The sequence below is a fragment of the Triticum dicoccoides genome, chromosome 7A (assembly GCF_002162155.2).
Source record: "Triticum dicoccoides isolate Atlit2015 ecotype Zavitan chromosome 7A, WEW_v2.0, whole genome shotgun sequence".
Taxonomy (NCBI): domain Eukaryota; kingdom Viridiplantae; phylum Streptophyta; class Magnoliopsida; order Poales; family Poaceae; genus Triticum; species Triticum dicoccoides.
In genome coordinates this window covers 728,789,078-728,803,383 of record NC_041392.1, presented here as the reverse complement: position 1 = coordinate 728,803,383, position 14,306 = coordinate 728,789,078, and positions in this window count along the sequence as shown.

Here is a 14,306-nt window from a genome sequence, read left to right as displayed (position 1 = left end):
ATTTATTTGCACACACCGAAAATTATTGTTTTAAATTTTGAAAACTTTTATTATTTAACATTATTTTAAATTTGAATTTAAATCGGTTTTGAACTAACCTGAGATTAACTACAGTGACAGAGGTGACGTGGCATCTTTAACGTGGGATTACTGTAGCATGATTATCCGGGCGTTACAGCTATGAATTATATAAGAGGTATAAGTCATGGAGAATTTAGAATACAATATGTATTATGCAACAAAAATTATGAATGAGTTTACAACAATACTTAAAGTTTATGAGTTGATGACTATACTAACGGATCTCACGAAGTTTCTGTTGAATTTTGTGTGCTGAAGTTTTCGAATTTTGGGTGAGATCATAATGGATGAAGGCATAAGGAGCGGCAAGAACTTAAGCTTGGGGATGCCCAATCCACCACAATTTCATATTCAAGTAAGACCCAAGCGTCTAAGCTTGGGGATGCCCCGGATGGCATCCCCTTTTTCGTCCACGATTCATTGGTATGTTACTTGGAGCTATATTTTTATTCATGACATGATATAAGTTTTACTTGAAGTGTCTTGTGCCATAGTTTTATTTTGTTTGCTTGTTAGTTTGCCACAGTCCTTGTTTGATGGACACACCTTTTAAGAGAGACAAACATTCATCATGATTTGTTAGAATACTCTATGTGATTCACTCATATCTTTTGAGCTATGCGGTTGCTTTTGTTCTTCACTTATATCTTTAGAGCACGGCGGCGGTTATATATTTTATAAAAATGATTGCACTCTCATGATTCACTTCAATCTTTTTGAGAGTCTTAAATCATGTATAGTAAACCATGATTGCACATACTTGGCCGCCCGGGGCGAATATCTGTGTATAGTAAGGGTCTAGATGAAACATGATTCCATCAAAGGATTTTTTTTACCAAAGCTCATCAAGCCTGGCAATATTTAAATACATTTTAATCACAAAATGACACAAACAACAGGCTAGGGAAGAATCCAAACGCTCTGCTCCCAAGCTAGCCTATACAGGCAGAAAGACATCAACTTTTTAGGCCTGTGCCAGGCACCAGATTTTCCCACGCATGAAGCCCAGGGTGCGAAACAAACTAGCCCTATATTTCGCTTCACATGAGATAGAAGGTTCTCTTGCTTGAAGTTTTTCATGCGCGGAACCATTTTTCGCGCGTTGATCACTTGCTCGATGTCGCTCAATTCGCTATATTTTCTTTTTTGGTTTGGTTTCTGTTTTATTTATGGTTTTCTTCGTTTCTTTACCAGTTTTCCTTGATATTTTTTTCTTCATTGTGCTTCATTTTTCTTTGTTTCTTCACCAGTTTTCTTCATTTTCCTTTGCCTTTTTTTTCATTGTTTTGTTCTTCTTTTTCTTCGGGTATCTTTTTGTTTCTTTTTATTTTTTCACCGCTTTTCTTTATTTTCTTTGTTTCTTTCTTCATTTTCACTGTTTGCAATTCTTTTTGCGGTGATTTTCTGTGGGGTTTTTCTTTTTATTAATTTACTGTATCTAATTTTTTTTGTTGGTTTTGTACCTTTTCTCTTTGTTTATGTGCTTTCATGTTTACAATGTATTTTTCAAATGTTAAACGTATACAAAAAAAGTTCTTGTTATATATAAAAAATGTAAAACATACAGTAAATAAAAGTAGACACCAAAAACCATACTTTTCAAACAATGAAACATGTGTATAAAAATCTTTCTGATATTTTTTTCTTCATTGTGCTTCATTTTTCTTTGTTTCTTCACCAGTTTTCTTCATTTTCCTTTGCCTTTTTCTTCATTGTTTTGTTCTTCTTTTTCTTCGGGTATCTTTTTGTTTCTTTTTATTTTTTCACCGCTTTTCTTTATTTTCTTTGTTTCTTTCTTCATTTTCACTGTTTGCAATTCTTTTTGCGGTGATTTTCTGTGGGTTTTTTCTTTTTATTAATTTACTGTGTCTAATTTTTTTGTTGGTTTTGTACCTTTTCTCTTTGTTTATGTGCTTTCATGTTTACAATGTATTTTTCAAATGTTAAACGTATACAAAAAAAGTTCTTGTTATATATAAAAAATGTAAAACATACAATAAATAAAAGTAGACACCAAAAACCATACTTTTCAAACAATGAAACATGTGTATAAAAATCTTTCTGATATATATGAAAAATGTAGATTATGTCGGATATTTTAATTGCCATTAAAAATTCAACAAATTATCAACATTTTTTCATACATGTTTAACATTTATAAAACATATCATCATGTTTTATAAATGTTTAACATTTTTTCAAGACATGCTAAGTATTATTTTCTTATATATTATATATAATTTTTATACATTTTTCATATACATGGGAAATATTTTTTAAGCACATTTGACATTATTCGAATTCTTGATTAACATTTTTGAAAAGCTTCATTAACACATTTTTATATAAATGATAATATTTTTTAATAGACGTTGTATATGTATACATTTTTCGTATACATGGAAGACATGTTTTTCTATACCCATTTAACATTTCTTAAGCGTTTGATTAAAAAAATGCTTGATTTACATTTTTTCAATACATGATCAATTTTTTCATACACATTGTATATTTTTGTATACATGAGAAACATTTTTCAGATGTTGGATTAACAGTTTTCAAATGATTTATGTAAAGTACTTTTTGTAATACATTCAAAATATTTGGAAAATAACCCATATTAAAAATAGAAAAAAAAGAATTTTGTGGCAAGTCCATCTCACAATCGATTTCAGGCGAGGCTGCCCTACATCTTACGCCAAGCGAGAGATAGCAGAGCCTGCCGCCTCTTGCGAGGCGGAAAGCCGGCCCGCCTACATGGCGTGGATGGTGGGCTGGCCTGGTTGGACGTGGCCTGCCATGCAGACATCACTGAATTTTTTATTTATATATAAAAATAAATGGATATATTTTAAAAACACAAATAATTATGAAATTATACAAAAGCAAAAAATTTGAACATAGTATAAACAACTTATTTGCACAGTATTAAAATGTTGATTACTTACAAAAAATGTTCGTGGCAATGAAGAAATGTTCGCATGTTTCTAAGAAATTTATCTGTTTAAAAATATTATACAATGTAAAGAAATGTTTGTATAATAAAGAAAATTTTTCTGCCATTAGAAAAATGTACATCACATTTGATGGAAATATTCCACGTTCCACAAAAATGTTGAAGACATTTAAAAAAAATGAAAAATGTGAAAAGGTGTACTTGGATGTTTAAAAAATGTTCATTTACATTTAAAAAAATAACGTGACATTTTAAAGAAATATTTGTAAGTTTCCAAGAACTGTCTGTGCAATTCTTGGAAATGTTGATGCAATGTAAAAAATTGTTCACGTATTTTTAGAAAAACAATTATTGCCATTTAAAAAATGTACGATGTGTATTTAGAAAAATGTTTGCATGTATCTCTACTACTATAGTACAAGAAACTTTAAACTTGTTTTAGCCACCCGTTGTAACGTAGAGCCGTAGAGGCAATTACTAGCCGTTGATTTCATGGACAGAATGAATCGCTACTGTTTATCTTAGCCAACTGAACAGATCCGACGGCTGCTATTTTCGGGATTCACTCGATGTAGTCGCCTGCCAAAACAAGGTCGGCGAGATTTTTCTGGAGGCAACGTTCCGTGCTGGTGATGAGAAAAGTCCTCACTCAAGAATTATGATCTTCTTTGGCTGGTTTCTGAAGTATCCATTCATGCAAGAAAAAGATTTTAATTGCAGATTGACCAAGACACCACGTGCATCTACTAGTTCAAAAAAGTATTCAAAATATATATTTTAAAAAATACATCAATTATTTAAAAATGTTCAAAATGTATCAAAAATTGTTTTACGTGTGCACTAAAAATGTACATTGTGTATTTACATAAAGTAGACATGTGTCACAAAAAGGAAACCAATTAAAACTTACAAAGAAACAAAAATAAAAGCAAAGCAAAACGAGGAATACAAAGAAAACCAAGGAAGAAATAAAAAGAACCAAAACTATAACGAAGAAATAAAAACCAGAGAAAACCACTGAAAAAACAAGAAACGAAGTATAACGAAGGAGAAAGGCAAAAACCGAAGGGAACCAATGAAAAACAAAGAAAGGCCAAAGGAAAAAACAAAAGGAAAAGAAAAAAGAAAGAAAAAGATGAAGAAAACCGGAGCTAGCGAGCGAACCTACAATGAAGTACGAGCGATTGCACTGATGGACCAACCCGATTCACTCGCCCGTAGGCGATTCCTAATAGGAATCTGTATAGGCGAGACATAGCCTTGACGTCTTTCGTGCCTCTTTGCATCTGTCACTGAGTTGTGCCTGACTGAGTAAATACATGGCAAAAACCATGTTCTGCATGTAGTTTGGTAGGTTGCATATAGGTTGGCTACATTAGGAAGCAATTTTCCCTTGGCATTTGGTGGCATGCGTTGGCTAGACTAATGCACAACACTGGAGCCGACTAAGAGTTAGCCGTTAAACATGACACATGGAGTTATATTAGATGAGATTAGTATAACTACTCTATTTGTCTAGGCCAGTCGAAATAAAATATGTACAACATGAAAGTTCCGTGGAATAACGAGATGAAACTAGTGGTTAAAGAAAATTTTAAACGGTCAAGTGTGTGTGTGTGTGTGATGGATTTGCCGAATTTCATCTAAACCATCACATAAACACCTCAGTACATTACAATAGGAAGACCTAGCTAAGCATGTAGACATTTGACATCACAACCAGTTAACAACCTCGTGAACGATCCTATAGTTAGATGGTTAGAAGGACAGTGGTATCTCCTGCCCACTAGATTTCAAGTCCCAGACTTGACACTGGTGCTCGCATTTTTTTGAATTTATTCCAGGCCTTCCGGCGACATGTGTTATGTGGGAGGAGACGTCCCCATCGACTATGAAGGCGGCTGTGGCAACTTCGTCAATCTCAAGATGATGTGCCGGCTCAGTATCTCGGAGGTGCTCATAGAGGGTAGGGTGTGCGTGCGTGCGTTCATAGGGATGAGTGTATGTACGTATGTATGAGCGTTTATGTCTACATTGTGTTCGAGAAAACTAGTTATCTCATCACTAAGTGGGTCTAGTCAACCTGCCTCCAAAAGTCAAAACTATATCATCATCGTTTTCTCATCATAGTTTTTTGAGTTAGCAAAAATAGAACAAACAGAACTAACTATTAATCTTCTATTCCTAAATAGCTACAACCCACTAGCTATTTTTTTAAATATGCAACTATGCTACATGAGCAAGTTAAATTACATTGTTTTTGCATTACTCTATGCATGCATGCACCACATTATCAATTCATGCATGTTACTCATAAGTTATTTTTTTGCATTAGACTTTGTATTGACAACATATGTGTTGGTCGCTTGCACCATACCTATGATATTCTCTTAACTGCAATTCATTTTTTCCTCTTTGTATACCCTTTGTATTTCACTTTCATTTTTAAGCTTACATTCATTTCTCATTAGTTATAGATTTTTTGTAGCAACTTTTATGCATTCTTTTAGCAAGTTTTCCGCAGCAACACGCGGGGGCTTCATCTAGTTAATTACATGGACCTACCTATTTAAGCATGTAAGCATTTGACATCACAACTAGTTAATAATATCATCACTAAGGGGGTCTAGTCAACTATCTACCTCCAAAAGTCAAAATTATCTTTTGTCATCACATCTTTTTGAGATAGCAAAAACGAAACCAACTGAACTAACTATTATTAATTACACAGTGAGACCTAGCTAAGCATGTAGATATTAATCACGGCAACTAATTAACAATCACATCATTGAGCATTCTAGCTAGAAAACTACTACCCAGTGAAAAAGGGACGTGATAGATGGACTCCGGGCGCCGTGGGCGGCCGCCGGATGCGTCGCCGGATCTGCCGCGCACCGCTTCGCCCTCGACGCCGAAGGCCTCGATGCCGTTACCCGATCTCGTCCATTCGGATCTGATCAACGACACCGGCGAGGATGGTGCGCCGGCGGCGGAGGGATGGCGCTGGGCCGTTAGGTTTCGTGAGGGCCAGGGGAATTGGATCAGCGGCCGGCTGCACCATTCTCCGGCATCTCGTTGGACGGCGTTGCTGGATCTGGACAATGACGTCCGCGCCGGCGACTACATCGACATCGACGGCCAGATGAAGGTAGGAACCCTTTTGTGTATTGATATTTTCGATGTGGTTGTCGATCTCCGTATGCAGATGGTTTCGGAAGAGGTTCATTCGATCGAGATAGTTGACACATCACCGGAGTCTAGCGGAGGGAAGGTAGATCGGCGGGTTGGAGGCCGTTTCTGGGTGCTTGCGGACGAGGATGACGAGGAGGAGAGCGCCGATAGGAAATGCGCCCACGAATCGCCGGATCCCTCGACGACTTTTGACGCCGTTGGTCCTAATACCCGGGTGGCGTGTCAAGAGCCGGCTCCTGAAGACAAAGGAAGTTGAGAACGCATGCCAGTTCGCCGGAGTACGGCGGCAACGTCGATCAAGCCTTGGAGGGGGCCCCTGCCTAAGGTATGCCTCCCGACCCTAACTCTTTTTGATTTGATTCATCCCGAGTCCTGGATTACAGTTAAGAGAAGGAAGAGCAAGCGTCGAAACGTGGCCGGACCGACGCCGGTGGCGGCAGCGGCGACCACGCCGGCGATCCCGGGGATCGGGATCAGGGTGGCTCGAGAGTCACGTTTGATTTCTTTACTGGGCCGAGATGGGCCAACTTCGCCAGAACAAACGCCGCAGCCTGTTGGGCCGGAGATAGTTGGGTATGAGGCCCAGACTATTCCGGGCCCCTCGGTCCTCGCGTGCGCAGGCATATGCAATGATCACGTCGATCGATCGACGTCGTTATCGCCACTTCCGCCTAGGGTTCGAAGGTGCGGGAGGCCAGGATTTCGGGTTTGTGGCTCTGGACGTGCGCGCCGGATTCCGCCGCTCTTTGCGATGGCTGGTCGCGGGGCAGGGGTTCCTACGGGGAAGAACCCCCTCTGGCAGTTGCTGCCATCGGGCGCGGCGGGTCGGCTGCGCCGCTTCCTGCAGCGGCTGGGTGGGGCGTCGCTGGGGCTTCAGTGGGAGCCGGAGCGCCGCAGGGCACGCTGGGCCGCGGTGGTGGCCACCACAGCGTCCGGCCTTCGGTGCCGGCGGTGGGTCGTGGCGGCCCGCCTGCTCCTAGGCCACCGGCGTCAGCAGCAACTCCGGATGGGCCTCGTCGGCGCTTGCTTCAGCAGGGCGGGGCCGGGCGCACGGTCCGAGGCCGCCGCCGCCTACACCGGCTATAGGTGCTGCTCCACCGCCGCACCTCGTTACGCGGCCGCCGCAGAAGCGGCCTGGCCCGGTGCATGCACAGGCACCGCCGCCTCAGTCGGGAGCTGGAGGAGCGGGTGTGCCCCGGGGACCAGCCAATGGTGGAGCAAACGGACCGCCGCGGGGTCAATGGGGTGATGACGGACATGATGTTTATGGTGAAGGTATACACCGAGGTTCATCGTCCACAGGTGGTGGACGTGGACATGCTTGGCAAAGCGATGGCTCAGCGGACAAACCTTTTTATGGCCCCTCGGGAGGCTTTGTTGAAGGGGCATCAGGCCCTAACCACCGGCAGCATGCTGGCTACCGTGGTCATCGTGGTCGAGGTGGCCAATACCGGCAACGTCATCCTCACCAGCCGGCTGTCGTTGAGCAGACGGACACCACTGAGACGCCCAATCCTGCTCACACGACGGATTTGTCAGATCACGCCATGGAGGTGGTCACAGAGCTAGCAACGGTTGTTGCCACAACGTCGGGGTCGGTTGATAATACAGACAAAGCAGAGTCAGATAAAGCATCCAAATGTGCTCGCAAGAAGGAGAAGATGCTTTGCTATCGTTGTGGTGAGAAGGGCCACTTTATTGCGGATTGCGTAACTGAGCTTTGTGATACTTGCGGCAAGCCGGCACATGGTACGGGGGAGTGTCCTATCTTGCGTGATCGGATGCCCACTATCTCTATTTATGGTGTGTATTGTGCTGAGCTGATGTTCTTTGAGTCCCCTAGTGCGCGAGAGATCCCAGAGGAGACTCCGTGCATGACTACTGGAATTGTGAAAGTGACCAAATGTGATGTATCTGGGTCTCAGATTTTGCAGAGGCTTAAGGAGCTAGTTCCAGGTGACTACCAGTGGGAGCTTGTCAGTATTGAGGGCAATATGTATAAGGTTGACTTCCCATCTGTTCAGGATTTGCAGAGACTTTTGAGTTTCGGGTTGTGCCATATGCCTGGCACAGAGTGTATTCTGGAGTTCCACAAGTGGAAGAAGGTTGAGCTAAAGGGCAAGCCTCTTACTCGGGTGTGGTTACGTTTCTCTGGAGCTCCCTCGAAGCCGATGCAGGACGCAGAGGTGGTTGCTAGCTTGGGTATTTTGGTAGGGAAGATTGAGCGAGTGGATATGGCCTTTACCCGAGCTCACGGGGTGGATCGTTTGCTGGTGAGTGTTCGGGATATAGAGTTTGTGCCTGATGTGGTTATGTGGACATATCGGGGCGAAATGTTCCCACTTGAGATTGAGTTTGAGGATGCCACGCTTTTCGCTGACGTCATCAATGGGACTGATACAGACATGCACGAGGGAGACGATGGATCTGCGGCCAAGGAGGCGCCCGGGGCTGATGCTGGACGTGGATGTCCAACGGTTCGAGGCCAGCTCAGACAACCGTGCACGAGACAGCATCCTCTCCCTCAGTGCCGATGAACACGCTGAGATTTGGGTCGTTTGAGCCATCTTCTCCACCTCCCAGACTTTGGAGTGACCGGGTGGAGGACGATGATGAGCTGGAGTATACGCTCCCTCCGCTGGTTTCTGCCGATGCTCAGGAGCTGGTGCTCCCGGTCACGGAGGTGGCTTGCTCTCGGGGAGACTCGGCCGTGGCCTCTCAGATGGCGATGGATGCGCCTCGGGGAGGGGGCTATGATCAGGTCACTGCGGCTCCCTCCTCCCCTCAGGTCGCCTTGGTGGCCGCATAGACCGGGACGCCCAACCAGAGGGTCGGGATAGGTGGGAAGTTCGGGCAGGAGACCCACATACTTCTCTCCCCCGGCGCGCTTGAGCTCGCCCTGACCGAGGCCTCTCCGACGGCGGTGGTTGAGCCTCTGGGAGGGGGCTATGGCCAGGTGGCGGCGGCTTCTTCTTCTCCTCAGGCCGCCTTGGTGGCCGCACCGACTGGGGCGCCTATGACGCCCCCCAGCTAGAGGGTTGGGACGGGTGGGGAGTTCAGGCAGGCGGCCCACAAACTCCTCTCCCCCGGCGCGCTTGAGCACCAAGGCGCCGCTTCAGGGCAGATATCGGCGGGACCTACCGTCAGGGCAGGAGGCCTTGATGTCTATAGGCCCTCTCGGCAGGACGTGATCGCATTCGGAGGGATTTCAGATCCAGTTTCTGAGGGCCGGCGGATGAGTCGCCGGCTCCAGGATTTTTCGGAGGTTGACGACATGCAGCAGAGGTGCACTATGCGGGCGGCCAAGCTTCGTGACATTGAAGTCACTACTAGTATGTCTGTTAACGTATCTAATTCAATTTTACATTATTCAGATGAGGAGATTATTCATAATGCAAACCAACTAGGAGTTTCACTGGGGAGTAATGATAGAGAGATATCTAATTCGGTCAATGATCTCCTAGATTTGGAGGCGGAACGTGCATTAGAGACTATTCGAAACCTAGCTGCGGTAAAACCCATGAACGATGCAGAGATTGATGCGTTAGGGGTTAGAGTGCTTGATAATCTTTGTGCGGATCTTGCACCATCCAATCTTCACTCCGAGGAAGAGGATGCAACCCTAGAGGAGGATATCGCTAGCCCCACTGTGCCCGGTTATGAGGACCGGATGGAGGATCCAAGTAGACCCAAACGCACATGGAAGCGGAAGATTTATCCCACTTCTGCGGTTCGTCGGAGTGCTAGGATTCGGACTACCAAAAAATTTCATGATGAAAGATGAAAGGAATCTTTTGGAATAGCAGAGGTCTCAAAGACTTGGCTAAAAGAAGGTTTCTTGCTGAGGCATCTTTAGAGCATCGTTTAGATTTTATTGCTCTCTCAGAAACTGGTCGTGAGAACTTTGCGCCCCAATTTCTTGCCTCTCTTGTGGGCGGTGTTGATTTTGATTGGCACTGCCTTCCTCCGCGAGGAAGATCGGGTGGGATCTTGCTCGGTGTGAGATGCGACTCCCTATAAGTCCGCAGCGTAGTGATGGGTGACTTTGCGGTCAAGTTTCGAGTTAGGTCTAAAACTGATGGTTTCAACTGGGCTTTGGTGGCGGTATATGGTGCCGCACAGCCTGAGCTAAAACCGGAGTTTTTGGCGGACCTTGTTCGAATCTTTGGGTCTGAGCAGCTTACAATGTTGGTTGGGGGTGACTTCAATATCATTAGAAGGAGAGAGGAGAAGAACAACGATAATTTTGACGGCAGGTGGTCGTTTATGTTCAATACCATTATTGAAAGTTTGGATCTGAGGGACATAGAACTTTCTGGTAGAAAGTTTACCTGGGCTAATGCTATGCCAAACCCGACGTATGAAAAACTTGATCGAGTTCTCGCGAGCGTTGAGTGGGAACAGAAGTACCCTCTCGTAACGGTACAAGCCCTCTCGCGTGGAATATCCGATCACACTCCTTTGTTTCCGGACTCGGGAGAGCCAAATCACATGGGAAACAAAAATACCTTTTCTTTCGAGATGGCCTGGTTTGAGCGCGAAGGTTTCTTGGACCTGATTGCCAGGGAATGGGTTAAGGGTGCAGGAGGTAGGGCTTCGGTCGAGCGTTGGCAGAATAAGATTAGGCATTTGAGAAGTTTCTTGAGGGGATGGGCTAAACACCTTAGTGGGGTGTATAAAATTGAAAAGGACAGGCTCCTTTCTCTTATTCAGGCCCTTGACATACAGTCTGAGTCCACGATGTTGCAGCCAGCCGAGCTCCAGGTTAAAACCGAGGGGGAGAAGAGGCTTAAAGAGCTTCTCTGCGAAGAAGAATTGAAGTGGGCATTACGGGCTAAGGTCCGCAAAGTTGTCCAGGGGGACGCGAATACCCAATTCTTTCACTTAATTGCTAATGGCAAACATAGAAAGAAGAGAATCTTTCAGCTTGAGCAAGACGAAGGCACTATTTTAGGACAGGACAACCTAAAAACCTATATAACCGAATATTACAAGCAGTTATTTGGACCTCCCGAGGATAGCTATGTGTCCCTCGATGAGTCCAGGATTGAGGATGTACCTCAATTATCGGCTGCCGATAATGATATTTTGGTTGCCCCATTTTCAGAGAAGGAGGTGTTTGATGCTATTGCACAGATGAAAAATAATAAGGCTCCCGGACCAGATGGTTTCCCGGCTGAGTTTTAGAAAAAGTGCTGGCACATTATTAAGGGGGATTTGTTACCTATGCTCCATGATCTGTTCTCTGGACAGCTTCATTTATTTCACTTGAATTTTGGAACTATCACATTGCTTCCTAAGAAAACAGATGCTGTGAGAATAGAGCAGTTCAGGCCGATCTGCCTTCTTAATGTTAGTTTCAAAATCTTCACCAAAGTCGGGACTAATAGGCTTACACAGATTGCGCATTCTGTGGTGCAACAGTCCCAAACTGCTTTCATGCCGGATAGAAACATCCTCAAAGGGGTGGTTGTCCTTCATGAAACGCTCCATGAAATCCATTCTAAAAAACTTGATGGAGTGATTTTTAAGGTGGATTTCAAGAAAGCGTACGATAAAGTCAAATGGCCATTCCTTCAACATGCATTGCGTATGAAAGGTTTTGATGAAGCCTGGCGCCACCAGGTTAAATCGTTTATGCAAAAAGGTAGTGTTGGAATTAAGGTGAATGGCGATATTGGTCATTATTTCCAGACACATAAAGGCCTAAGACAAGGAGATCCGATGTCGCCTATCCTGTTTAACATCGTGGTGGATATGTTAGCACTTTTGATAGGAAGGGCTAAGGAGAATGGTAAGTAGGTGGCTTAGTACCTCATCTTGTTGATGGAGGTGTATCCATTCTTCAGTACGCTGATGATACAATCATCTTTATGGAGCATGATTTGGCCAAGGCAAGAAATATGAAGCTGGTGTTATGCCTTTTTGAACAATTGACCGGGCTTAAGATTAACTTTCACAAGAGTGAGTTGTTCTGCTTTGTTAGAGCCAAGGAAGAACAAGATGCTTATCGGCAATTGTTTGGGTGTGATTTGGGGGCGTTACCTTTTTCTTACCTAGGGATACCAATCCACCACCGCAAGCTGACAAATCGAGAATGGAAGTGCATCGAAGATAGATTTGAAAAGAAACTGAGTTGCTGGAAGGGCAAGCTCATGTCATACGGAGGCCGACTAATTTTGATTAATTCGGTGCTCACGAGTATGCCTATGTTTCTTCTATCGTTCTTTGAAGTCCCAGTTGGGGTTAGGAAAAGACTGGGCTTTTATCGACCGCATTTCTTCTGGCAGGGTGATAAGCTAAAAAGGAAGTACCGGCTAGCTAAATGGGATATCATCTATAGACCGAAAGACCAAGTGGGGCTTGGTATTGAAAATTTCGAAGTCAAGAACAGACGCCTTCTTAGTAAGTGGCTGTGAAAGCTGTCCCAAGAGACTGATGCCACGTGGGCACAAATACTGCATAACAAGTACCTTCAGACCAAAACTTTGTCACAAGTGACAGTTAGGTCGACTGACTCGCCTTTCTGGAAAGGACTCATGAAAGTCAAATAATCACTGTTTAATAGGGCAAAGTTCATTATTGGCAACGGTACTAGTACACGGTTCTGGGAGGATACTTGGCTCGGAGAGACACCCTTGGCCATTCAATACCCGTCTTTATATCGTATTGTTTAACGTCGTGAGGTTTTCGTTGCAACGATATTTCAATCTATCCTCCTTAATATTCAGTTTAGACGGTCGCTAGCGGGCAATCGTTGGGAAGAATGACTCCGTCTAGTTAGGAGGCTGATGGAGGTTCAGCTTTCCCAGCAACCAGATGAATTACGCTGGAACCTAACTAGGTCTGGAGTATTCACAGTTAAATCAATGTATATTGATGTTATCAACTCGAGTTTCATTCCTACCTCCAAGCATGTTTGGGCTGTCAAAATTCCTTTGAAAATAAAAGTGTTCATGTGGTTTGTCCACAAACAAGTCATTTTAACTAAGGACAACCTGACAAAGCGTAATTGGACAGGATCTACTAGGTGTAGTTTCTGTGATCGGGATGAGACAATTAAACACCTGTTTTTTGATTGCCCGCTGGCCAAAGTTCTTTGGCGTACCGTCCACATTGGTTTCAATATTACTCCACCGAATTCTGTTAACATGTTATTTGGGACATGTCTTAATGGGATTCAGCCTGATGTAGCAAAACATATTCGTGTGGGAGTATGCGTTTTGCTCTGGACTATCTGGAATTGCAGAAATGATTTGATTTTTAACAGAATATCACGATTTGATTTTGTGCAGGTTATCTTCCGAGCCACGACATTAATCCGTTCGTGGTCGCTACTCACTCCGATGGAGGCCAGGGAGCATTTGGTTACTGGGTCTATCCGCTGGGAGATGGTAACTCGGGATATCTTCAACCGGTTTGGATGGCGGTCATGTAATAGGATAGGCAATTAGTTTACCTATCTTGCTTTAGCCGGCCGGTTATGGCGTCCCTGTCTTGGCTAGTTTGTTTTCCTAGCATTTTTGGCTCTGAGTGAGCGTTTGTTTCTGTTGGAGACTTTCAAACCTTGTTACAACAACAACTTTTTATTTATAATAAGTTGGCCGTATGCATCGTTCTGATGCAGAGGCCAGGGTGCCCCCCTTTTCGAAAAAAAGTGGGTCGAGTCAACTGCCCCTACCTCAAAATATTGAAACTACAACATCCTTTTCTCATTACCAATTTTCAGAGATAACAAAAAAGAAAGCAACTGACCCTAACTATAAATTAATTACTTAGAGTGACCTAGCTAATCTTTTAGGCATTTGACATCACAACTAGCTAACAATCTCACTAGGTGGGTCAATATAACAACAACAAATTATGATCACGTCAATTACCTCAGAGATAGCGAAAAGGGAGCCCGAATTGATCTTTTTATTAATTACGTAGAGAACTTGCTAAGGATGTAGATGCATTCGACAATATAGCTAGCCAGCATGGTGATGGATGTGAACGTGTGGTGACGATGCTGGAGGATGTGCTAGTGGCACATGGGACGGGGGCACTCGTAGTGAGGCAGCCGAGGAGAAGGTAC